The following is a 26,428-nucleotide window of genomic DNA, read 5'->3' as shown; positions in this document are numbered from 1 at the left end:
AGTGGATTAATGCACTCTGTGCATATTACATAAATCTTACTGTCTGAAATTTCATATGAAATCCAGAACTAGGCCAAATGTGAATGACAGAGGAAGACTTTTCAGTCTCTGGGCTGTACTGAAAATTATACCTTGACATTATTCATAAATAAAATTTCTTGGCAGGACAGGCTCATCTAGAATTCAGCTATTTTCCCTAAGAAAATACAAATATATGGCTAACATAGATTTTAAAAAACAGGTTTTTAAATAATAGATTTTTAATGTTTTTCTCATTAGTGTCTGTAAATAAGTACTTTTGTGTGTTTTATGAAATGTTATTCTAAGTGTTTAGACGGCTTTAGTTTCAAAAGGAATGTGCTTTAAAATGTTGATTATATTATTATTTTTTTGTGCTATAGTCAGTTATCCCTTGACCTTCATAAAATGCTTGAAGGCTGCAAATAAATGAACTAAGTTCTGCCCTCAGAAAACCATGTAAATGGTCAAAACAAATATTCAAATCATTAAGCCTCTTTGGATTTATATTCTTATATGAGAAAAATCAGAATTCAACATCACATTTCAACTACTGCAATGAAAAACAATGTAAATCTGACAGAAGAAATAATTCCAGGAAGTAATACAGGTTTTTTTTCTCTCTAGGATTATTTTATAGTATTAATTTATTTTGATAAAATTTACATGTGTCCAAAACTCAGTGCTTATTATGAGCTTTTTTGTTGTTGCAGGGTTTCTTTAAAAAGTGAAACTTTTGCATCAAAATCCTATGAAATGCGCATCTGTTTTCAATATTCTCATTGCTCAACATATTTAGATACTTTTATGGAGAGGTGATATTCTTCATTACTGTCAAAACCAGTATCCATTATAATGAGCTATTTTAGCTTCCCACCCCTGCCCTGGAAATGATCTCCTCTTCAGTACCCTGGAGCAAAGCCGGCCGTGCTTGCTTTCTCTGCCAGCTAGGATTTTCCTTACACAAGGAGAACTCCCAGGAGTTTTACTAGCTCAGCATTAAGCTAACAGATCAGTGCAAAGGAGCTGTATCAGGAGCCAAAGGTTTAGATCAATACAGTTTGTATCTCATCACACTGCTTTCAATCTTACTTGCAAATTGTCTTCTCTACTTTTTTTCCTCTTTTTCTATTTTTAATTGCATAAGCATTATTATTTTTTCCATTTTAATAGTTGCTGAAGGTTTCAGAATGTTGTTTCAGAATGAGGTTCTACTTAAAACATCCCTTTTTAGATGTTGGAAAAAAGTTAAATCACTGTATTCAGCTTCCAAGTACTGTTCTACTAACATTTCCATAGAACACTTAGGAAAACTGCTCACTGCTGCCTCCTACTATCCTCCTTTGCCTCACTCTCCACTATTCTGTTCTTTGCTATATAATTAAAGTCAAAGAATCATGAATCAAAGAATCAGCCATTATTAAGTCTGGAAAGACTCTCTGAGATTACCTAGTCCAACTTTCTAGGTAGGACAACCTTCAAATTCAGACCAGATTGCTCAGGGATGCACTGAGACCCTCAACAGCGATGGAAATTCCATAGCCTCACTGAGAAATCTGCTCCAGTGTTTCAAAATGCCATCAAAAAAGCTATTGAATTTTCCTTTTTGCCATTTGTATTTTTATTGTGGACCTCACAGATGAGCCTGTCTATCCATTCTATCATGATTTCCTTTGTCATTGAAGAGAGCTTTTTTTTTCACCCAGCTAAACACTTTCAGCTCTCTCATTGCATTGCTTGTAGGTCATGTGCTCCAGTCTCTGATCTTCCTGGTGGCTGCTGCTGGACTTTCCTGAGTGTGTCACTCTACTACAAGGGGGCACTAAACTAGGCATTGTTCCCTGGATACATTCTTATGGTAGCTGAGCTGGGGAGAATCACCACTTTACTCACCTGAAGGAAGTTTTTATTGTCCAATATCCTCAAGTCCTTCTTGGCAGGTGTCATGGTTTGAGCCTGGCACAGAGCCAGTGCTCCTCATGAAAATGTTTTCACTCTGGTGTCTGCTGTGAGATGTGACTAGGAATAAGCAAAACAGGCTCTAACTTAAACATAAAGAACACTTTATTACTTAAACTACAGGAAAATAGGGAAAGACTATAAGGAAAAGAAAAAAAAAGAAATTGAAAACCTTACAAAAAAACTTTCTTCCTCTCCACTCTCTGACTTTCCCAATCCGATACATTCTCCTAAATCAACTGCCCAGCCTTGGCCCCACACGTTAGTATACTTAAACTGCAGTTCATGAAGAGGAAAGGAGTCTTTCTTGTTCTATAGGCTTCTCCTGGAAACACACTGAAACTTCGTGTGCTTCTTTGTCACTTCGGCACCGCCCGGAAAAAGTCTTTTTGCCGCTTGTGACATCTTCCTTCCATGTCCAGTGCTCTCACTACTGACGGCATGGACTAGAGCTGCTTTTAGGGTTGTCTTTCAAGGATGCCTTGTCTCACTCTAAAAAGGCACAGTCTCTGCTTTGGGACATCTGTCCCCCCTATATTTTTCCAACCCCCTGGGGCCGGGGGGTCTTCACGAATGAACTCTCTTGGTTTTGAGGCACTGCCTCCCCCTAAATGCAGTCTGTGTCACAGGAACAACTGAGTCCATGGCCACAAGAAAAGTCCAGCCAAAAGGCCACTCTAAATCATCTCTCTCCATCTAATCATCTCTACGTTCTTCCGGCCAGGTCCTTGTCTCATCTCATCTCTTATCTCCCTTCTTATTCAGCTTCGAGGAGGATTAGCATTTTTGCAAGGCCCCAATCATGAAAGAAAGGGTTAAAAGTTTTCAGTCTCTGTCTATCTCAGAATGCTGGTAGAATGCTGGTACTCCCACAGGTGCTGCTGCTCTACCGGCTAGGCTGCACTCTTCTCTCTCCTTTCTCCTCCTGGGCGGCTGCTATCACATTCAGACGCCGCCGGCTCTCCTCTCTCTCTCTCTCTCTCTCTCTCTCCTGGGAGGGGATGGCTGCCCGAGGGCTGACTCCCTGGGATCTTCCACCCTTCCATCCTCGAAGCCCCCTCAACCTTCATTTCTGTCTAGGTCTCGGGCCTACCGCATGGCTGCCCCTCCCCCGCCCAGCAGCAGCGGCTGGGCTGGACGGGGGAGAGATCTGACCTCTTCACCGCGACGTCTCAAGAGAGCGTGCCAAGGGCAGTGCCCTGCTTTTAACCCCTGTGTATTCTCGGAGGTGTGTCCAAACCCCACTGGCTACACCGGGTGCCAGTCTCAAACCCAAAACCTTCATTGGTTTGACCACAGCTTCTCAGAATTCCCACTCCTTCCTAGTCAAACCACCACAGCAGGGATCTTCTCAATTCATTCAGGCAGTTGTATTAAAACAAACTGGAAATTTCCAAGATTGTTGTGTGACCCTTGTAGCAAGCATGGCTAATGTCTTCCATGAAAACCAAGACTAATGACCAGAGGATTTCAAGGAGACTTCAGACGCTGTCTCTTTTTGATCAGACTGACCAGCAGAGGCTTGACACAACTTCACTTTCTCCCATGATCTCACCTCTGATCATCACTCATAAGGTCTCAACAAACAGTATGGCCTGTTCCTTTGCAGAGCTCCATATGTATTATCCATGCAAATGTTGTCCATCCATATACATAATACATGTACATCCATGCTTGCATTCATCCAACACTGCACTCTGTTTTTGCAAGCTGTCTTGCCAGTAACTGCATAGCTCTCTAGTTGTGCAAAAATCTTCAGGAAAACCTTTCTGTGATTTCCATGCATGTGCTGACAGGATGGGTTTGTGTTTACAGTTTCCTACAGGCCATTCCAGTTGTCTGAATTACCAGATTATTGGCATTTAATATTATCATGCCAAATGAGTATTGTATATTAACTTATTTTCCACTTGCTTTCATGCCTTTAAATATACTCCCTTTCAGAATACAGACCTCAAAATTTGGAATTTAAGGCCTTTAGTTACATGGATCTCTTTTATTCTCCTAACTTAGGATATTAATCTTGCTTTTTTCAGTCATATGGTACCTTCCTGTCTTGAAAGGTTTGTTCTAATCCTTGTGCCTAGATTACACTGCCATATGAAGGAGACATATGGCATCACAATGTGGGAATGGGATAAAGATCACCAGATCATGTCACATATCTTGCATACCAGCTTCTAGTCACTGGTAATATAAAAGTGAAAAGACCTTCTAATCTGCTCTCAGTACTTCAAGCCATGCCATTTGTACTTGGTGCTGTTTACATCCCATTTCATTTTACCTGGTAAAACTAAAATTAATGTAGAAGCAACTGAAATTTTTCAGTTGCATTATATTTGCATTCTGTAGCTGGTACTTTTTCTAATGTTACTGTATCTGTGATATATAGATCTATCACAACTTCTGTTACTGTGCTCTAAATTTCAAGACTTTAAAAAAATGATGAATGTAGACATTAGCATTCTCATGGGCCTGGCCATCAATATTTCATCTTAGGTAAACAGCAGTTTTGCCTAATTTATTGGTTCTCATTATGTCTGGCATGTAGAAGCTAAATTCCCCTCTGCAAGGGAAATTGCCCATCTGCCTGGAAAATGACCTTTTGTGCTCTGCAAATCAGTAGGGACACAAATCAAAAGCGGCACAGTTGGTTAATATTGTAGAAAAATGACTTAATTTGTCACTAACTAAATTGTCATGAGTTTGACCCATTTTGAGATTAGTTAACATTTGCTTCCTTTCTCATGTTTCATGCATAATTCATTTGGATTCTCACCATACTTGCGCTATGCTTCTGGAGTGGAGATGTTTTGTATAGTCACTCTTAGGAGCAATAGTAACACAACATTTGTCAAAGTGTCATAGTGAACAATGAAACTTCATTATATGTCACTCAAAGAGCTGGATGAAAAGTATGTAATTTTATATATCCAAATCTTGGAAGGTGAAAGACAGAAAACAAGTTTTTTGTTGCTTTGATTGTCTTCCAGTTTGATTTTTGTTCTCTGAGAGCTCCCACAAAAGTCAATGTTAATATTCCTAGTTTTGATCCTGCTCTGCTGGAGGTGTTCACTGGTGGAATTTCACCAGTAATTTCACTGTGAACAGAAATAAACTGCAAGTGAATAAAAATTGCTCATGTGTAAGAGTTTACAAGATAAGATCATCAAGGGCAGAGACTGTCAATTTTGTTTGCATTGCACAGTATGGAAGATATTCTTCATGCTACAATAAAAAATACATAAGAGTTGAATGCTGCGTGCTACACAACATTGCTGTGCTGCAATCCCCACCAAATAAGAGGCCAGTGCACACACAGGAAAAACAGGCAATATGAACAGTTCAGTTTGGCTACTGAAGTGTACATGGGAAGTGATAACTTCTAATTAAAAAAATGTCCAAACTGAATATTTGTCCAAACCCTCTCTTTGGACAAATGGTTTTCCTGTGCCTCTTTCCATTTTGCCTTTTCTAATTACCTGGATATATGGCTTTTTTCTTTGCTGCTATGATGATGTAGTGCCTGTGCCCACCAATCCTAAAGACAAAGAAAAAAATTTCACCCATGTATTGATCATATCCAAAATATTTGAATCCCTGCAGTAACACATCTCTTCTCAAAGTTAAAGTTTAGACACATTCCATCAAATCCAACCCTTTCACAGAAGAATTAGAATTAAATTTCATTATTAACACAAAACTTTCCACAAAACAGGCAGTATGAACTAGGCTTTCTTAAGGTAAGAGCATCCTTACCATGGAGTAAAGGAACAGAAGCATCAGTGTTCACTAGGTTTAGCTGTCCCTTCACCCAAAATTCATCTTAGAACACAAGTCACCTCTTTGGGTGTAAGGTGAATCAAGGCTTCTCAGCAGGGTAAATTGTCTCTATCTAGGCATTTCATTAGGAAAGATATGTGATCAAATATGGTAAAAACCCAGGAGTTAATCCAAGGGTGACAATGTAAAAACATAAGCATAAGCTTTGCCATGTCGGTATACAGCCATGCTGTCAGTCATTGTCAAAACTACAGAGCGGAGCAGCATATCTCATCTTTTCCTGTCAAAATGTTCCTTCTGACAAAGGTCAGTGCCTTCATGACATAAATCTGTTATCCTATTATTGTCATAAGTATCACAAGAAGAAAGGAGTCAAATGTTTGGAACAGATAGAGTCAATGCAACTTAATTCAGGAAAGGGCCATATTTCCCACTTCCCTTTGTCAGGCTGCCAGCCATCAGTATGAGCTTTCCCTCCTGCAATCTGTTTGTGTTCCAGTGAGTAATAGCTTTTTACTGGCCTGGAAAATGACTATCCCGTTGCTAGCAAAGTGCATTCATAGGATCAAGAGGCTTTTTGAATAGTTAGGTACATTGTGCCCTTTAAATAGACCAGACTTCAGATGAAAGCCTTAAAACTATGGCAAATCTGTTGGAAATTAAAAATATAGTAAATCTAGGGCTGAAATCAGGCATATTTATGAGCTACTAAAATATACAGTCATTCAAAATAGTTTGTTACTCAATGGAATTTATGAGGGTTTTTTTTTCTTTATAAGAATCAACATCTCAAATAACTCATGCACACTTGCAATAGATGGAAAATAAAAAAATATATATATAATACTGACAAAATTTATCTCAAAGTGATCACACAAGGGTTTGATTTCACATCTATTTGAAAAGATACCAAATCATCATAAGCTACAGTAAATGGGAACATTGAGAATACTGGACGTGAATATAAATTGGCTAAAACACAGAGACATGTATAACATATGTGAGGAATTAGAAATAATAGATATTACGTTTTCTGGATGGGACTGGCCTGTTTCATGCAATGAAGAAGAAGACCAGGCTAAAATACGGTTCCTAAGTTGCATTTACATGATCCATGTGACTTATGATTTTATTTGGAAATAGTCATAACATTATAGCCATGTTAACATAAACTTAAGGAAATGGGGCAAAACAGTCACCCAGAGCTTACAATCTAGTGTAAATTGCAGAGCAAATTCTAGTCTAGAGTTTGAAGGATCTGATTATTCAGCCACAGAATACAGAATTGCAGTGTTCGAGGATTGATTGGACTATTTTTCATCTCTTACTGGTTAACTTTGTGATCCACACAAAATTACTTTTTTTTTTCTGTTGCAAATCAAACAAAAGCTTTGCAGTTTTGAAACATAAACCACCTGCCGGTCCCTCCTTCTGAGTAAAAGGACCTCCAGGATTTATAATTCTAATAACAGGAATTTGAAAAATGAATGATAGAAAAAGTGTATTTTTTCCTTGCTTATTTGACAGCCTATCTTTTCTTACAATTGGCAAATGGGAAAAAAGTACAGAAACTTGAAAACAAAATTGCCACCAGTTTAGATAAAATAGAGAAAACATGGTCAATCTTGTCTTTACTCCCTAGAGAAATTAATTTAGACCTCCTTTCCTATCCACTTTCTTTTCAAATACCTCAGTGCTGGTCTTGCCCCCTCCCGCATTTAGTAATACTGGTGAAACTCTCCTGGTGACTGTCACATCACTTTGCAGTTTTCAGAAAACTAATTCCCCACAACTTCCTTCCTCAAGATATTTTATGTATTCCAGCTGTAGCTCTAACATCCTCTTTACTCATGCTCCCTGTACGTGCTGTTTCTCCATGGTGTAACTGGCAGATGTTAATGCCTTAACACACTTGGAAACAACCTTAAGGGAGCAGAAGGCATTACAGAATTGTGTAGGCAGGTACAGGATGTCCCCAGAGAGAGGACAAGACTGAGGGAGACCTCATTGGGGTCTTCAACATCCTCACGAGGAGAAGCAGAGAGGCTGGTACCAATCTTTTAGTTTGTGATCAGTGTCAGGGCTTGAGGGAATGGCATGAATCTGAGTCAGGGGAGGCTTAGGCTGGATATCAGGAAAAAGTATTTTTCCCCCAGAGGGTGGCTGGCCTCAGTCTGACAGAATTCAAGAAGTGTTTGAATTATCAGGGATAATTCAGCTTCTTTCTTTGAGGTTGTTCAATCCTCCCAGAACAATTAGTGATGCATACCTGAGCTGTTGAAAACAAATGTCCAAGGCTATCCTTATACTACTTCATTTGGTCATTTCATCATAGAAACACAAAAGCCAAAGTATTTGAGTTCTCTAAGTAGAACTGAGATAAATTTTTCAGGACGTAAATCCTAAAGCCCAGTAATTTTCATTTTTCTGCAAGTTCAGAAATCAGGCTAAGTGATTTCATAGGCCACTTCACAGGTATCTTGAAGCAATGAGTTTTAGAAGCTCAATAAGAAACTTATAAAGAAGTAAGTTTTTCTTAACAAGTTTTCTATTTTCTTTCCTTGAAATCTATTCAATTTTGCCTTACTCTTATACTATAACTAAAACTTGAGTAATAATGCCTACAATTCAATCTTTTCATCTGTCTTGGAATTATATCCCTTTGTTTTATACTGATTGTTCTAAAATTGCATGAAGAACAGTAAAATGATATATTTTTTTAATACTTTTAACTTATATTAAAATCTGTAATTTTTATTTTTGTTAATCTCAGGTCTCAGTTAAATATGAAAAACAAATAATGATAACCTTCAGGAATGATGAAAAAAGATGTGGAACATCTTAAAAATATATCTTCTTTCTAGCAATCTGGAGGGAAGGCTCAGCTATTGTTTAGAAATTAGTTGCTTTATTACTCATTAAAGATAAGATAAGATAAGAATGCATTTCAATCAGTATTAATTTCTTCTATAATTTCTGATGTAATATATAGGCAAGTTTCATATGCTGAGCAGACTTGGGAAAAGAAAATAATAATAGCAGCAATTAATAAAATAAATATTTATATATTCAAAAAAAAATTTAAATGTTAATCTACAGATGGGGTTGACCAAATGCTGGGGAAAAGGATGGGTGTCTTTGTTTGTTGCTGGTACCTGGAGTTCTCATCAGACTGGTTATCTTCATGTGTTCCACAGTCATAGTTTTGATCACAGTGTTTATATATATATATATATACACACATATACCTTTTTTCCCCTTAGGAAGTTGGCTGCATTTTCAGAGAAGTTTTTGGACATCCTTCTGCCTTTATTAAGGTAGGAGTACAACATGTGGACTATGTATTTTAAAACTCTCTGTCATCAACTTTGATGCACAACTAAGTATAAGATAAATTAAGCATTCATGAAAGGGAAGTTGTGTCAAAGGAAAAAAAATTTTATCAAATGAAAAGAATGGATAAAGTTATTAATTTTATGCCTAAATATGGTACAACCATGTGAACTGGTTTTGGAGGTTTATGTTACCATTACCTGCACCAGATTTGGGGTGTTTGTATATCCACTGAATATGAGATAAGGAAGTTCCTAATTCCACCACTCACTTGTATTTTCATAGCTATTCTTATCATAGAATATTCTGAGCTGGAAGGGACCCACAAGCATTAGCAAATCCAGCGCTTATGTGAATGGCCCTTCTGGGATTCAAACATGCAAACTTAGTGGTTCTAGTATTATGCTCTAAACTTAGTGGTTTAAGTATTATGCTCTAACCAACAGAGATAATCTCAGGGTTAATTTGTTGGTGCTCATCACAGTCAGGCCATGTATGTGTGGAAGAGCTGCTTCAATAAAAAAAAAAAAAAAGATAAGAAAAAAAGATGAAGTGGAAAACAATAATTTATTTTCTTTTTCTTTATCTCCTTGAAAACAACTCCTCTCTCTTCTTACATATTAGATGTGATATGACTCAGGTTATAATTTCAGAATCTGTTTGGCTTGTGTGTGGATTTGTCACAGGTTCTTTTGGAAATAATCACTTTAAAATTCTGCTAGTTTTTCCCCTCAGGTATGTGGAAATTTTTGTAAAGTTTGGGCATTTTTGTAAAGTTTATGCAGCCTGGCCTATAATGCTTTGAACAATCCGCCTGTCTTTTCTGATAGATGTAATTTCTATAATACATCAGCAAACTTAAAAGATATGTGTGTTCTCATGCATGATATTTTCACTAGCTAGATTTTGCCTGGACCAAGATGGCATTAGACACATATTTCCAGACAGGAAAGGAGATAAATGGCCAATATTTTCAACATTTCTCATCAAAGTGCTAAAAGTCCAAGAAATAATCAGAATATTCTGTTTGTAATTAGCAGTATGTGGTTTATCCTCAAGGGGTTTTATAGGTCATTCCTATGAATGAAATAGCTGGGCCAAGAAAGCTGCATATTATTTATTAGAAGTCAATTAAATATTTTACAGTGGAACAAGACAGGCTTCCATTCTCTATCATGCAGTCTTGAATGAATATACTAAGAAAGTGACAACTGTAATTTCCTTACTCACCAATTATTTGTACTAATTTTTGTTATTTCATGTTTTACTAAAACTGTTTTGAACTCATGAACTAGATTGGAGCAAAAGAACAAATTTCATATAGATAGAAAGATGATCTGTAGAAAGGAGTCACTTTTCCTGCGAAAGGAGTCACCCCAAGAAGTCAGGAGGATGGATTGAGCATCCCCTTGAAATTTAAAAGAAATCAAACAGAAACTGTATTCTGGTTTAAAAATTGAGGGAATTCTTTAAAATACGTATTTTAACTTCCAGCTTTCTGGTTTGGTTTGGTTTGATTTGTTACAGTTTGGTTTGGTGGTCGCGGATTTTGTGGGTTTTTTGTAGGATTGTTGTTTGTTTTGTTTTTGCCTAATTTAACCTATGTTATAACAAAAATTTAAGTTTTCATAGGACTCCTGGAGCTTCAGATTTTAGAAAAAAATTCAAAGATATGTGAGAAATTAAATAAATCTAAGAATATTTAATGGACAATTCTTAAAACTAACTATAAATATACTTGTGGAATCAAGGACGTTATTTATTACCTAAGCCTTACCCCTATTTGCCCAAGTCTCCCTAATGCTAACAGAATCCCTCTTCCTCCCCTCAGCCCTAAGATCAGTCAAATTTGATAAAACAATATTGTATAAAAGGAGGGGATCTTCCTGTACTCCATATTTTCTCATACACACTGCTATGTTTTGTTTTGTTTATTTTTAATGATGCATTCCAGATTTGTTTTGCAGTAAGTCATAACTAATGACCTTGGACAAAATTGCTCAACTCTTTTTTTTGTTTGTTTACTTCATCATCCACCCGACAGAAGAGCCATTGAGAAAAATGTGTAACATCCCTGACATTTAAAAATCTCTGTAGAAAAAGCATGTGCTATATCTACCCACTCCATGAACATATGTGGAACAGTTTGTATGTAGAATATAGTGTCAAAAATGAAATCCTTGTTTTTGGCTACTGCATATGCAGAAGAGTCAAGAAAGCGTGGAACAGACTTCTAAGAATGTTGTACTTTGTGAGTGCGATTGTCACTATGACCTTTATAATGTTAATCCCCAAAACCTGGTGGGATCATGTTTGGAACTTTTGCAGTCACAGTCTATCCCACATATCCAGTATCTACTGCCTCAGCCTGTCCTGTTTACAAGAGGCTTGTGGCTACTCTTACCTATGTTGCTAATATCAAATCTTTAAGGGGTTTGCACTTGTAGAGCTGAGCTCCACCAGGTTCCTCTCACATCCTACACAAAATCCCCGTAGTAGAAAATGGATAGAAACAGCATTACCAGTTTTGTTTAGTACAAATATATCTAAATGCAAGCACTTTAAACTTTCTGATCAAAGAGAATTAATTGGAACCAGGATTGAGGGTGTTTAATATTACAAAAATTCAAGTTGTGCAAAGAGGCTCAAAGAATTCCTGTGTGAACTGATACCATGAGGCTACGATCAAATCTGCAATCTCAGCTACCCTTTGATGCCATTCATATGCAAAGGGTCTCCTGCCAGAAAAAGAGGTGGCTATGCCCAGAACTGCAATATTATCTTCTCTTTATTAATCTCTGCAGGTTGATTTTGGCAAAATCTTCTCTGAGCCCTGAGATCTTCATGTCTGTGAAAGAGTCTGGTTTGCTTTGAGAGGCATCACAGAGGTCCCAGCCAAAGGTCAAGACACTAGTATAACATTGAAAGACCAAGAGGGAAGGAGACAGAGTTTTCTAATGGGATTTATCCAACTGTTTATTAATGCAATCAAGTAATTGTGAAATGGTGGAAGTCCCTCAGAACAGGAAAGAGACAGGTGCTGAGTCCTCTGGGCTGAGTCCCTTTTTTTCCCAGATGTTGCCATGGATTTTTCATAACCTGAGTTTAATAATATGTCTCTGTTAACCTGTAAGCCACACATCATTGCTGCCCAGAGGAGGAATTTGTAACTTAGCTTTTTAAACATCTCTTCCAGATCATTTGCTTTATTCAAAACCTTCCTTCCCTCAATATGCTCATTCCCTGCAAACAGACCGTCATCACCTGTTCTCCACTTGTTTGCATGCTGATAGCTCTTCTCCTCTCATAAATTCCATTAATTAATGAATAGTCAGCAGGGAATTGTCTCTTTGGGCTCATTAAAGAAATGGACACTAAAATGATACGAAAGCAGCTGCCTCCTTTCTGTTATTCCCTTCTGACGGCTACTGCTTTCCTCATCACTGCTAAATTATAACACTGCTTTGATTAGCAGTCCTGTTACTTGCTGCAGCTGCATTTAGAGATGGAAATTTTAACTATACAGTCATGTTTAATTGATATTCTCATCAAATTGTTGGCATTGTAAAGAAACACAGCCCTCCGATACACCAGGCTTGTGTACATATATTAAATCCTGTTGGGATTTTTTTGACCTTGTAAGCAGATTGAAAAGACATGTTTCTTGATGCTTTCTCATAAGTCACTGATTATCAGCTGAGCTCATTTGGGAACCAGATGTAAAATTTGTGAAAAATCTCAGGGCAGAGTTCATTCTAAACAGAAACATATTTGATTTTTATCCCAGTGCCTAAGTGTGAATGCTCATTTCTATGCTGAAAAATTTAGAAATTATTTATTTTAAAGCATTGGATGAGATCTGATTTTTTTTATAAAAAATTTCAAATCAAAAACTATTCCCCACCAAAAGAGTGAACTTAAGCCAGACTGACAATCTATATCACGGCTGATATAAAGCACCATAGTTTGGAAGATGCTCTAATTCATGCAAGAAGGATGTTGGGCCAGACTTGCTCAAGGTTTAGGTTCCTACTCAAGGTTTAGGTTCCAACTCATCCCTTGTTGAAGAAACATTACTCATAGAACAGTCCAAATCAGAACACCTTTCTCAATTCTGAGGCTGCTGAGACATGCTGATCCTCTAATAGCACAGTTTTTGAACAAGAGATGATGGAATCCTGGAGTCATTAGGGTTGCAAAAAAACCTTTAAGATCATGAAGTCTAACTGTTGTTATATCACTGCCATGTCCACCACTAAACCATATCCCCAGCTGCCATATATACCTGTTTTATTAAGATTTCCAGGGACAGTGATTCTACCACTGCCCTGGGCAGTCTCTTACGCTTTCTGTAAAGAAATGTTTCCTAATACCCAATCGAAACGTCCCCTAGTGAAACATTATACCATTTCCTCTTGTTCTAAAAGAGGATATCTTGCAGCTTTGAGGTAACCTTACAGGAATTATTGTTAATTGTCTTTTTATGATTGATGCTTTCACTCAGATAAAATCAGATCCCTTTCTGGGGTTGGGACTAAGTGGAAAATACAGGACAAGGGCACCAAGTCCTTTGATTTGGTGCTGATTTGTGATGCTGCCCACATTCAAGTTCAGCTCTAAAGACAGAGGAAGAGGTCATTTGCAATGGAATATACCAGCAAGCTTCCAAAATCAGACCTAACAGGAGCAGCTCTTAAAACCCTAGCACTAGGAGCAATATATTGAGAACAATTCTGAAATTACAGAAATTGTAGTGGAAAGGCTTCAAACCTGTTTTTCTCCCTGTTCATTAATTTCAGAGCTGGATTTTGACTTTGGCTAAAATATAATAATATTTTGATGACAAAACCAAAAATTTCAAATTGAAAGGTACTACTCTACAAAAATAAAATGTCCTTCTCTGACCTTGAATAGTGCTCAGCTTCACTTGGAGAGATTTCCATGAGATGTTCCAAAGTTTGTGCAGGATGGTTATAGAGTTTGTAATTCACCTACAGTACTTAAATCCCCTATTTTATTTTGTATCAGGATGAACACTTAAAGGGAGTCTCCCAGTCATCTCCAACTCCTGCATTGTTGAAACATCATCTATTCCTGTTCTCCTGTGCCCTCAATGTGGGCAGCACCCTCAAGTCTCTATGAGAGCTTGTTTAGATTCAAACTGGACCTTTTGGTTTAATTTCTACTTTTAGAGCTCCAATAGCTAAAAAATTGGGTGATTTTACTAAGTTTCATGTGAGATCCTAACTTCCTGCAGAGAACAATAAAGGCGGGTGCAGAAAAACCTACAGAAAAGGTGAGACCATTACCTTTTTGATCAAGACAGAGACCTAGGCACTTGCAGTAAACATCTTAAATTGCCCTGCTGTGAAGGACCTCAGTTTTTCTACTCTAGACTTGGCAGAGAAATTTGGCCTTTGAACTGAAGAATTGGAAAAGTGGTCCCCCCATCAACTCTTTATTTGAAATGCTCTCATGTTTTGTTGATAGTTGGCGTTGTATCATGTAAAATACTGCTACTTTGAGTAAATTACTGAAAATTTTCCCTTTTTATTTCAAGTGTTTAATTTCCTTCGTTCTTTGATAGTCTGTGATTACACTCTATTATTCTCTATTAATTGAATAATATCTGCCTTTGAACTGCTTTGTGGAAGCAGTGAAAACAACTAGGTAGTTTAGAATATCACAGATACCACAATATATATGTGGAGGATTCACATATGTTATTAGAATTATTTTAAACTGTCATGTCTCTACCATAAAAATCATTTAAAGAAATCATTCTCTGTAGTAGTTTGTAACTTGGCTTCATTGCCATGGGCATCTCAGCTGCCTTAAATTAAATTAAATTATTTTAGGCTTAAGAGGATGATTCATGGGCAGTCTATAAAGTTTATGGTACAAATTCAAAACTAGAGGCTTCAGAAGATTTTGGTTTGAATTCAGAGTAGGACTCTAAAATGAAGCAAACATTATTCTTGAAACGTAGTGCACATTTATTCATTGGTGCAATACCTAAGTTCAATTTTAAATTTTTAATAGAATTTTTTATAACAGTTGTGCTCATTAAAGACATCCAGATTTGGTGAACAGAAGCCTCCCGAAAGCCATTCTCTAACTCAAGGATTCAATAAGGCAGACAGGATTTATCAATTCACTAGACATAAAGAATTCAGTTATCCTGCGGCAGAATTGTTTTTATCTCAAGAGGTTAAATATTAATGTATTCCATGTATGTGAAAATTTTAACCTCCTGTTAAACCTTTCATATGTTTCCCATGCCTACATTTCTTTTTGTGTATACTGATCTCTAACCTACAAGTCATTAAATTATTTTTGCCTCTAAGGTAATTTATTAATTATGACACACATTTGTTGTTAATTAAAACATACATTGAGCTTAGTACTTGATATTGTTGCTAAATTAATTCACTAGATCTTTTACTAAAAGCCAAGATATGACCTTCTTATAGCGTTACACCTGATGCTGTTGTTCCACACCAGCTACCACAAGATCTGATAATAATTACAGAGGATTCAGGCTATCTGGCTGCTAGTAAGAATCTCAAGGCAGTAGAGGACGGAAAATTACTAGAACTGATATCTGTGTTCATACTCATAGAGAAAAGGAGCTCGTCTAAAAGGAAAAAAAGAGTCCTGATGGCACAGACAGAATACATAAGAAATTTTTATTTAACCACACAGGCAGATGAATCAGTCTTTCAGGGCAGTCAGAACGACTGCTCTGAAAAAAGCCCTTTTCTAACACTAGAGTGAAGAATATCAGGTAGTCTGAATTAACCTTATCTGGGCTGTTTTTAATTTAGAAATGTACAGTGAATAGGTCAATAACCATTGTGTTTTGATAACATAATTTGTAATTTGAGCCCTACTGGAGGTCCTATGATAAAAATTACTCTTCTTGTTCTTCACCTCACTGTCTCAAGAGCCTTTCTGCTGGGATTATTTGCATTGGACTAAATTAGGATGCAGTTTTTAATCCAGCAGACTTCAAGAAGGATCCAATATATGCAGAAAATTATGGATCTCATAATTTCCTCGTCTCTCATCTCTTCCCAGGCAACAATGCCCTAGCATTCCCTGATATGCAGATATTCTGGTTTCCTTTTATCTAAAACTATTCCAGTCTCATCAAGGCCTCCATGACAGAGAACCTGCTTTGTTTTTCCCTGTGCCACTCATTTATTTGTATATATCCATCTTTTTTTTAACATTTATTATTTGGCTAATAACAGTCTCAGTAACACATACAGTGTTTAGTCCATACATGGTCACTATGTCAATCACAATTAATTTCTCTGTTGTTAATTCTCATAAATTATTTTGTGTTTATTTGGTTTTAAGAAGCCCAGAGACACCCATATTTTATATTCATTGCTGAACTATTAACTAATTGGTCAGAAATTTAAATCAGTGGAAAATAACTACCATGGGAGAAGATTAATGTGAAGATCATGTAGACAGGTCGTTATTTGTGCTAATTGCATTACTTGGACTAATACACTGTGTAAATGAAAGTGGCACTGGTTTCTCATCTATTCATACAGATAATTCTAGATTTCCAAACAAGTAAATGTATTTATATTTTTATGTAAAACTTGCTCACATCTTCAGGAAAAGAAATATATTCTCATTTATGTAGACTACTTCTTTCTAGAAATCCATACAAATAGGTTAAAGGAAATGGCAATAGTGCAAGTCATTATGTAGAAAATGGTCAATAGGGAATGCATTACTTCTAGTCATACTTTCCATTATATTCAAAGGCTCTGGAAACTAAATTATATTACAATAGGTTTCACTTTTTCATTTTTGATTTTCCATTCTGATGATCTTTTTCGAAACATTTCACCAATGTGACCAGAATGTGAGATCAGCATTCTTCCAGAATTATGCCGGGACACTGTGGTCACATTAGGAAATGACATGTCACCCTGGTTGCCTTTTAGGAATGTTTATCAGATAAGGGTACAGCAATAAAATGTTTAGTCATCAAGGTCAATAGGAAGGTTCTGTCTTGTGTCAAAGTAACATTGGAATTGAGTGGACCTAGGGGTTATAAAATTTCTTTTCAAAAGAAAGCTTTTCCTCACTTCCTTTCCTGCACATTTCTATTTAATCGGAAATAAATTGTACTATTTGGGGATTGAAAGTCATATTTACCCAGATAGTAAAAAAGGCTTTTACTGGTCCTTTAAAGCAGAAGTCCACATCAAATCTCTGTCAATCCTGTCAAGAGCATATTTTTCAGCTCTTTAGGAAGAAGGTGATTTGAAATTTGAATGATAATAATTAGAATTATTTTGATAAATGTCACAATAGAAAGGACATGTAATTTTTTAAGGAAAAAGAATAATCACAAATGTATTCCTTCGTGTGTGGTTCAAAATTTGTCAAAAAATAAAATAAACAGATCTGCATCCCATGCTAGATATGAAAACAGCTTCACTAGCAATGAAAATAAAGACATCAAAAGGATAAGGAGTTTCCAAAGCCATGAATGTGAGTAAATATGAACAGAAGGAATTTAGGGTTATTTGGGGTTATCACAGCAACCCAAATAAAATGGATTTTAATGTCAATCTGTTTTTGAGAGATGCAAATGAAATACACAGATGCTTTAGAGATGATCAAATTTAACAGCTCTGAAACTTTGTGTATTTAAAAGCATAATATAAATTTTAATCGGCATTTCCATATGGGAAGGTCTGTGGATGAAACTGCAGATCTCACAGAAGTACAACCACCGATGCCAGTGTTTGTGGCACTGGGGCTAACACAAAATGTCTTGCAAGGACAAAAGAGAAAGCTGTTATAAACACTGCGATCAGCAGCACAGCAAAATGCTGACTTCCAGCCCCGTCACCTTCCACAGCCCTCAGCCCTCCTGCTCCTTTCCTGGAGCACATTTTAGGCAGGACCCTTTCAGAAGGACTGAGCTGTGTGGGATTTGGGAGGATATATGTGCAAGACATTTGCTCTATGCTTGCTACAATCACAGGTGACAGGACTTGATGATCAGATGATCATTCATCTTTTTTGCCATAAGGAACAGTTGGCCACTAAAGCTGGTATAATAACTTTAAGAGAATGGCTCCTAAAATTTCCAAAACATATCAGCTGATTAATCATTATCAAGTTTCTTCTTTAAAAGGCTTGTTTTGAAAGAAATTACATTGTACTCAAAGCTTTCTCTTAGTAAAAACGGTACTCAGGGTGTCTTGAACAGTTGCCAGAAAAATATAAAGCAAAATTGAAGAGTTATTCCATTTATATGATCACAAAGCACATGGGTTGCTGAGATTGTGATGATTTTTTCTCTTTGTACTTAGGTCTATGCAGATTTTAAAAGTGAAATCTGAAAAGTGATCAGCCATTGCCAAAATTTATGATGTTTTCAAATCTGGAGCAGAAAAGGAGTAAAGATCATTGCATTACAGACAAGGTGTATTTAGAAAACACCACTTCCCCTGGAGGTTTGTACTCCACATAATTACATTCCACATACAGTAATTGAAACTTGTGAATACGTCAAACTGTGTGTTTTCAAAAACCTGCAGTAATCAGCTCAAATGATTTAAATTCACTATTTGACATAATTGCTATAAATATGACAGAAACAGATATTTCTAGTGTGTATTGCTTCATAACTCTATCAAATGACTGCCTAGGGAGATAACTACATTCTGTTCCTATGGAAATCTGCAGGATAGCAACATCCAATAGTGAATACTTGTCTTTTCACAAACCCTCTTTAATTTACTAAAAGATCTACTGATATTAAAGGGAAAGCTCTGCGGTCTGGGAGAATCCACATACCTCTCTGATTCAGAAATTGCCATAAAATCAAGCACTTGGAAAGTGCTGGCCAACAGCTCAACAGCTGTCATCAGGAATAGCTCCACTGAAGTCAGAGAAAACAATGCTGATTTTTATCAACAGAGAGTTCAAATTGCACATCCAGGGAGAGTACACATGCTGGGCTCCTGACACCATCTCAACAGACTTGTCACCTCCACAAAAACTGCTCTAAGACCAGAGATTGTCCTATTTGTTGTGCATTTAATGTGTGAGAGAAAAGGCTCTCTAGGGGTTCATGAAAGCCAAGTGCCAATTGTAGTTTCCAGCCCTTCTGAACCTTTGAGATATCGTGAGTGCCGGAGAAAAATGCTTTTTTTTCTTCCCAAAGCCTTTGCTTCAAGAAGTGCTGTGAAGATGGAAAGTGTCATAAATTATAGTTGAATGTTTCCTAACATGCAGTTTAAGGAATTAATTTATCCCAGCCTGTTTTCTGACTAACCAAAAGGCAAATGCAATATTAATTGATAGTATGTATCACTGCTGGTAAAAAGAATAAATGGAGTCATTGTAGGAAACAGATATGCAAGAAAACGTTTCTAGATTTTTATTTGGAAACATGAGAACTTTCCAGAGGTCTTTTACAACATCTAACAACTCTTTGATGGCCCCTGAAGTTAAGATGAATTAATAGAGAGGAAGAAAAAACAGAAAACCATGCAGAATTTTTTTTCAACCTTTTAATTATATCTGTGAAAGAAAAAAACAAAACTAAACAAAACAAACAAACAAACAAAAACAAAACAAAAAACAAAACAAACCACAAAAAATAATTTGCAGAAACTGCTTCAGCTAGAAAGTGGAAGTAGGCTTTAAAATGGGGTATTTTCTTTTACTTCATCCCTCTGACTGTATTGTGGAAGGATAAATTTAAATCTATTAAATCATCTTTTCTTTCCCTCAAGAGTTAAAGAGCTTTGTGCACATTTCCTAGAATTGTAGATGTTCAGATGACATTCTGAAAAGGTGGTGAGGCACTGGCACAAGTTGCCCAGGGAATCTGTGGATGCCCCATCCCTGGAACTGTTCAGTCAGGTTTGATGGGGTTTTGAGCAGTCTTGTTTAGTGGAAGGTGTATCTGCTCTTCTATGGTTATATGAAATGTATTTGAAAGGAAAGGTAATTTATTTAACATTATTTTTATTCCTTTCTTTTTTAATGGAGATAGTGTGTGCTTTTCTCCTTCAAACAAACTGATCTGTACATGTATACATATTTACATAACCACAACATTTTCTTAAACAAAAAGAAAATATATCTGTTAAACACCTAGTTTTTAAAAAAATATATGAAGATGTGGCTAAACACCCCAATTACGAATCATATATCACTACTTCAACCATTCTACAATTATGAGAAGTACTGGCCTGGCAAACCAACATGACCACTGTTTCTCAAAAACTGAAGAAACTTCTAGCTGCAGAAGGGCCACTGGACCTCCTTGGTGGCAGACAAACAGCTGAAGTTTAAAATAACCCAACAACCTTTTTTAATCAATACACTGATTTAAATTAATGCTGCATTCACCCTTTATTCAAAGCCTAGAGTCTGAGAAAAAGCCTCAAGTCAGCCTCAAGTCTTCTCTTATTGACACACACAAATAGCTTTGCAGAGAATTTACATGGAAATCAAACTATTCAAAAAATAACTAATTCAAAAATTATAGTTAGCACATTGTAAGATTAGGAGGTAGTCAATGAGAATTACAATGAGAATATAGTAAATCCAGCACATTTTGCTAGATTTTTATTAGCAACTTCTAGTCCAACTCTGTTTTTGTACTAATTTGCTTTTTTGATTAAAAAATTAAAGGAAAGTTTTGAGGATCAATGTTATGAATTGTCTTATGGTATATTTAAACCTGAATGTTCAAGAAGGTCTTAACTCTTACAGAGTCCTTCTAGTTTCGTTCTATCCAAAGTGAATTCTTTATTTTACAACCCTACTAAGCAGGCATAATTTGTGAGTTAAAGCATCAGGATTTTATACATTCATATGCATGGAGGCCCTCTTACTATTTTAAATTGCATCAGACTCTTGATGTCCTTTTCTGCAATTTTGGTGATAAAATTTTTATATTGTATAAGCCAAGGGTATACTGGGAGTCTAGCTATTGTATTAGCATCTTAATTTGGATAGATAGTAGATTTGGAATTCCTATTTGTTTTCACACCTTCTTCAACCTGACTGGACATTTTGGAAGTCTGGGTTAAATCCTGGTACTCAGTGCTAGCTTTCTCATGGTGTGCCAGGATTGTAAGATGAACAGGAACATCCAGCCCTTTAAGATACAACATTAATTTGGAAACTTGGGAGAGAACAAGCACATTTTGTTCTAAATGTACCATATGAGCTAGGAGAGGTATTCTTTCTTTCGTTGATACATCTGAGCTTTAGAGTTCCCATTTAAGTGGAATAGTGACTTCACATGTTGTCAGAGAGGGTCCAGCAGAAGAGTAGCCATATAGATATTCAACAAGTAGCAGAGGATAATGGCAGTAGAGCACTGAGTCACAGGATATCCTCAGATACCTTCCAAGCCAGAATATGTACAATCCTAAAAATCCCTGTACATACCTAAATAAGATTTTAAGCAGTACATATGCATTCATTTGTTCAGATTGTCTAAACTAATGGGTTTTCTGGAGAGCAATGTGCAGTTTAGAAGTCTGTGTTCAAAAGTCTGACCACATCTCTATAAAATCTAATGCATTTTCCTTTGTACTCTACAAATGCCAAGGGTAACAATTTGATTTCATTTCATAAATGCTTTCCCAAATACAAACTTCATAACTAATCCTTCAGTAGCGTGTTCTGGCAAAACTGTACTTCTGTCTTTGAACTTAGCCTGCCATGTATTTCTGTACTCAGAGTGAACAAATAACATGAGTATCTTTATCTCAGCTTAGCCAAAGTGGGATTTCTGAAAAAGGAACTGTGTACTGCTTTGGGGCCACATTTGGGAATAAATTTTTTTCTTTTTTTTTCTTTTTATTTCTTCATTAAAAGGCATTTCATAAGCCTCTCCTTTAGGCAGCTGAAAAGCTGTTTTCATGTTCTCAGTCAGCAGTGTTGAGGAACCTGAGCATTCAGGTATCCAAGGGCCTGCTGTATGACTCACAAGAGTTATTTTCAGCTTTGGTGGTTAATACGGGAAGGTAGGACAACTGCTTAATAATCCTAACTACCAGAAGGGAATTACAGCTGTGGAGACAGAGGTTCATCTGATCAGTGTTACACACTGTGAAGTGACGCAGGATACTTGGATCAGAAATAATATTTGTAATTGGCTGTCAAAATCCTCTACCAGTGCCACACTAAAAATTTGCTTTTTCTCTATGTATGCCTTCACAAACACTCTTCACTTCAAGAGTCTTTCCAAATATTCAACATCCTTTTTCCAATCAATAATAAGGGGCCAAAGTCACACTTTATCCTCAAAAATGTTTCCTATAAGCTCGAATAGCAATATGTGAAAACAAATTGCTTAATGATGGGAGAAGGATTTTCAGAAAATTTAATTAATATACTTAGTACATTTATTTCTGTTGTGTCACTAATATTAGCTGTTCTCTGTTTCAGAGACCTAGGAGACAAAAATATCTCTAACTGCCAGTTGTTCTTATAACTGGATTCACCTCTCCCCCAGGAAATCATAAAACCTATTGATTTCCAGAATTTGAGAGGCACAGAAAAAGGATCACTTTATAATGGACTCATTTCTTTTGCTTGTCTCCAGATATTCAATGCTGGCTCAAAATGAAGCCATAACACATGGCAAGGCAGATCTCTTCCTTGGAGTGCTACTCTCTCATGCTGTAGCTCAATCCAACTTCACAGAATAGTCAGCCATGCTCTTGAAGGAAATGTTTCTAAGGGGGGTTATCCTAATCACTGCATTGTTATGGATTAACTGGAAGCTGGGCTGGGTTTCCTTTATGTAGTGCATTTTTATCTCAAAGCAACAGCAGGAAAAATGGGTTGTATGCTGGACGTGTCAAATTCACTGTTCAGTGCAGGTTATGCGCTTTCTGGTGCTCTAGCTCTGACTCCCTCTGACACGAGTTCATCCTGCACCAAGAGACACAGCCAGGAAAACTCCATGTTCTTTGGTGAGAGATGCCCTAAGGATAGCTAATGCTGCTTGACCTTGGAGGTAAATACAAAGCTGGCTGCTATATCCTGTTACATCCTAATCTCACACAATAGAAGCTGTACAGGTGGCACATGTTGCAGCTCTCCCATCCCTGGCAGTGTTCATGGCCAGGCTGGATGGGGCTTTGAGCAATCTGGTCTACTAGAAGTTGTCCCTTCCCAAGGCAGAAGGGTTGAAACCAAATGGTCTTTAGGGTGCCTTCCAACCTAAACGTTTCTACGATTCTGTGATTAATGGAAAACATTTTTGATCTATGTTACCCGTCACACTGCAAAGAAGTATTTGTGCTGCGTTGCCCTTTGCTCAACTAGGATGACCTTCATTTGGATCACATTATAGTCATTGTGGGAGAAGGGAGTAGAGACAGGTTAGCCTTTAGAAAATGCTTTAGGAACCTTTGTCTGAGTGCTGTATGCAGTGTCTTTTGAGTTTTGGCATGCCCCTGTCACTTTTATTTATAGGCTCCTGTGTCTTGGTTCCAGTCTACGTGAGACAGAGGGGGCTTTCTGTGACAGATTAAAGAACAAGCAAAGTTAAAGTGCCAAAAATCATGGAAATTGCACCAGGATGTAGAAAAAAATGTAACGGACACCCTAAATTTTTTTACATTTTTCTGAAATGGATCCTTATTAATTTGGGTGGGTTTGCTAGGCATGAATTGTATGACAAATAGATTTATTTTAGCTTAGCCTATAGAAATAACATGTTTGTGTGGATTTCTTGGAATTTTTCTTTTCTTTGGTATTGATGCTATCTGTATTTATTGTTAGACATGAGGTGTTCAGACCTTTTAGATCTACTTCCCAAACCAGTGTTTTCTTGATGTTGTTCCTCTTTCTTTTGATTTGGTATTTAAAAAATATGTGCTTTTTAATATTAACTGGCATTATTATTATTATTACTATTATTATTGTTGTTGTTGTTGTTGTTATTGTTATTTCTCAGTTACATAGAAAATTGTGTTATCTAGGTAGATATGCAGTAGCTACTGGTATATTTTTGTATTTTATTTAAAAGGTATGTTACCTACTCATCCTCAGACTGCTATATACATTCAGAGATTAGAGGGAGGGAGCTCATCTCTGATATCACTGCTGGCCCTTGCTCTTGCTGTTCAGTCTTGTCTCATGACTTATACATGAGCTACTCATTCACCTACACACCCACAGATCAGAACAAAAATTCCAAAGTGTTAAAATGTCATTGAAGAAAGAACAGAGAAACCTGTCAGGCACTCCAAGACACTGATGACAGCTATGACTTACAGCCTCTGGTGTTCTGACACAAAGGTGTTAAAAAAAAATCCTATGGATGATGTATCTTATGTTGCCATAAATTCAGTGGACCTTTATCTCCCCAAACCTTGCATAAATATAATGAGGCAAAATTACTATTAAAATGTTGCCACTGAGAATGGAGAATATTTTTTATTTGCTTTGTATTCATTTTCACGGAGGAATAATTTTTCAGTTGGACTTACCCTGAGCAGCTTTTACTGACACAAAATTCTGCTGTTGCAAGACAACATTAGCTATTTTCTAGGGTAGGCACAAGCATGTACATATCATCATCTCCCACTGAGGAGTTCCACTGAGCACTCTTTCCAAGTTGCACTTGCATCAGGGCACAATTATTGCTGGCAAATGCTAACACACCCTTTCCTTTACACTTCATTTGTTGCCTAATCCATCTAATCTAATGGCCAGTCATTGAAAAGGCATTACTTTCTGCAGTCCAAAAATCTTCCTTTAACTTTTTTGTGATAGTGACAATGTCCTATCCTAGATTTCTCTACAGGGATTATATTTACAGTTACTTTTTTGCATGTTATTCTCCCCACCACCTCCCTATATAATTGCAAGAAAATTTAATAACCAGGCTTTAAAGTCAGTTTGTATCTCATGCTTGGTCCTTATATTCAGGAGGTGAGACAGAACTAGAGATGCAATCAAAGCTGATGGCTTTGTATTGCTGCTGTAAAATGTGTTTCCACAAAAAAGGAAGTACTTTGTTTTGAGGATAGGCATGAGCACAAGTTTTGCTATTTTATGCCATTAATTTCTAATCTCTCCAAGACTGATTATTCAGTTCCTCACTCAATTTAAATTATATGTAGTTCATTTAACAGAATGTCAGGATCAGAATTCAGCTGTCTATATACAGGTTTATTGTACCTTTTGAGATAGCCTGATATACCGGAGATATGCTCATTGAAATCACAGATGTCATATTGGAAATTTATATCCCATTGGAGCAGCAACAGAAAGATGTGAGCCCACAGTTCACAGAGATATTAACTCTGATGTGTGAGAACAAACCTGAATCCCACCTTGAAAGTTATATGAGGTCAATTCTATCCTTAGAAGAGCTAAAATGGTAGCTTTTACCCATTATGCCTCACAAACATCCTGTAATGCTAAGTGGGGTTCATAAAATGATAAATTCACATTTGTGGTGTGAGTTTTGACACCCTTTGACATAATTTATTTTCATGAGTATGACTTTTTCATGTTTGCTACACACTGGAAAAAGACAAAACAAAACAAACGACTCCATTAAGGACAGACTTTTAGGTAAAGAACGAGATTCTTGTTGCTGTGAGCTTCACCACAGCTGGCAAAATGTATTTTCTTCAGTGGAACTGCGAGTGCCTGGCTGGCTCACAAGACCATTTCTAGCAGTGCCATCTAGGGGCTGCAGCCACAGCAGTGTTCTCATGAAGAGAGATTGCCAAAGCCATTTTTCTGTCTCACTAGCATGGCTAAATAGTTCAATAAGATTAATTTTGAATTTTAATAGTTCTTTGTTCTTTGAACTTCAGTTAATCTTTTTTTTTTAATCTGAAATATAGAGACGTGACAAAATAGAAAGTGGTTTTGACTTGATTTTTAAATGAAATGTCTTGGTGAAATGCTAGCTCTGCTGAAAGCAATGCAAAAGCTTTCATTGATGTCTATGAGCTGAAATTTCACTTAATTACTTTTTCTATTTAAATACATCCCTCTTTTAATGAAATACATTTACATCTATAACATTTGAGACAGACAATTCTAAAGCTTAATCTTTCTGTAGAATCTTTAAACTTGAGTTGAAAAGTTGAAAGCAAATCAGAAATAATAACTAGACATTTATGCTTTCCACTCAAGAGACTGTGCAGAAATGCATTGCTCTTTTTTCTGTTTTATTTCCCTTTCCAATACCCAAAACATTTAATCCATCAGTAGCTACTGCTTCAAAGCCTCAAAGGCTCCATAAATCTTAGATTATCTCTGCAGCCTCTAATAAGAAAGAAAATATTTG

At 36.7% G+C, this 26,428-nt stretch overlaps 1 protein-coding gene across 14 annotated transcripts in view; it reads left to right on the top strand.

The window, feature by feature from the left end:
- Positions 1–26,428, top strand: part of TENM4 (teneurin transmembrane protein 4) — a 1,564,491-nt gene that overhangs the window by 493,776 nt on the left and 1,044,287 nt on the right. For 13 of the 14 annotated variants that reach the window (XM_074535019.1, XM_074535018.1, XM_074535021.1 and 10 more), the window contains exon 4: positions 9,024–9,077. The exons of the other annotated variant lie outside the window; for it this stretch is intronic. The gene's annotated coding sequence lies outside the window, so the exon portion shown is untranslated. The remainder of the gene's footprint in view (positions 1–9,023; positions 9,078–26,428) is intronic. 14 annotated transcript variants of the gene reach the window in all.

Source organism: Zonotrichia albicollis, chromosome 2, assembly GCF_047830755.1.
Source record: "Zonotrichia albicollis isolate bZonAlb1 chromosome 2, bZonAlb1.hap1, whole genome shotgun sequence".
Classification (NCBI taxonomy): Eukaryota; Metazoa; Chordata; class Aves; order Passeriformes; family Passerellidae; genus Zonotrichia; species Zonotrichia albicollis.
This window is presented reverse-complemented; position numbering and strand designations above follow the sequence as displayed.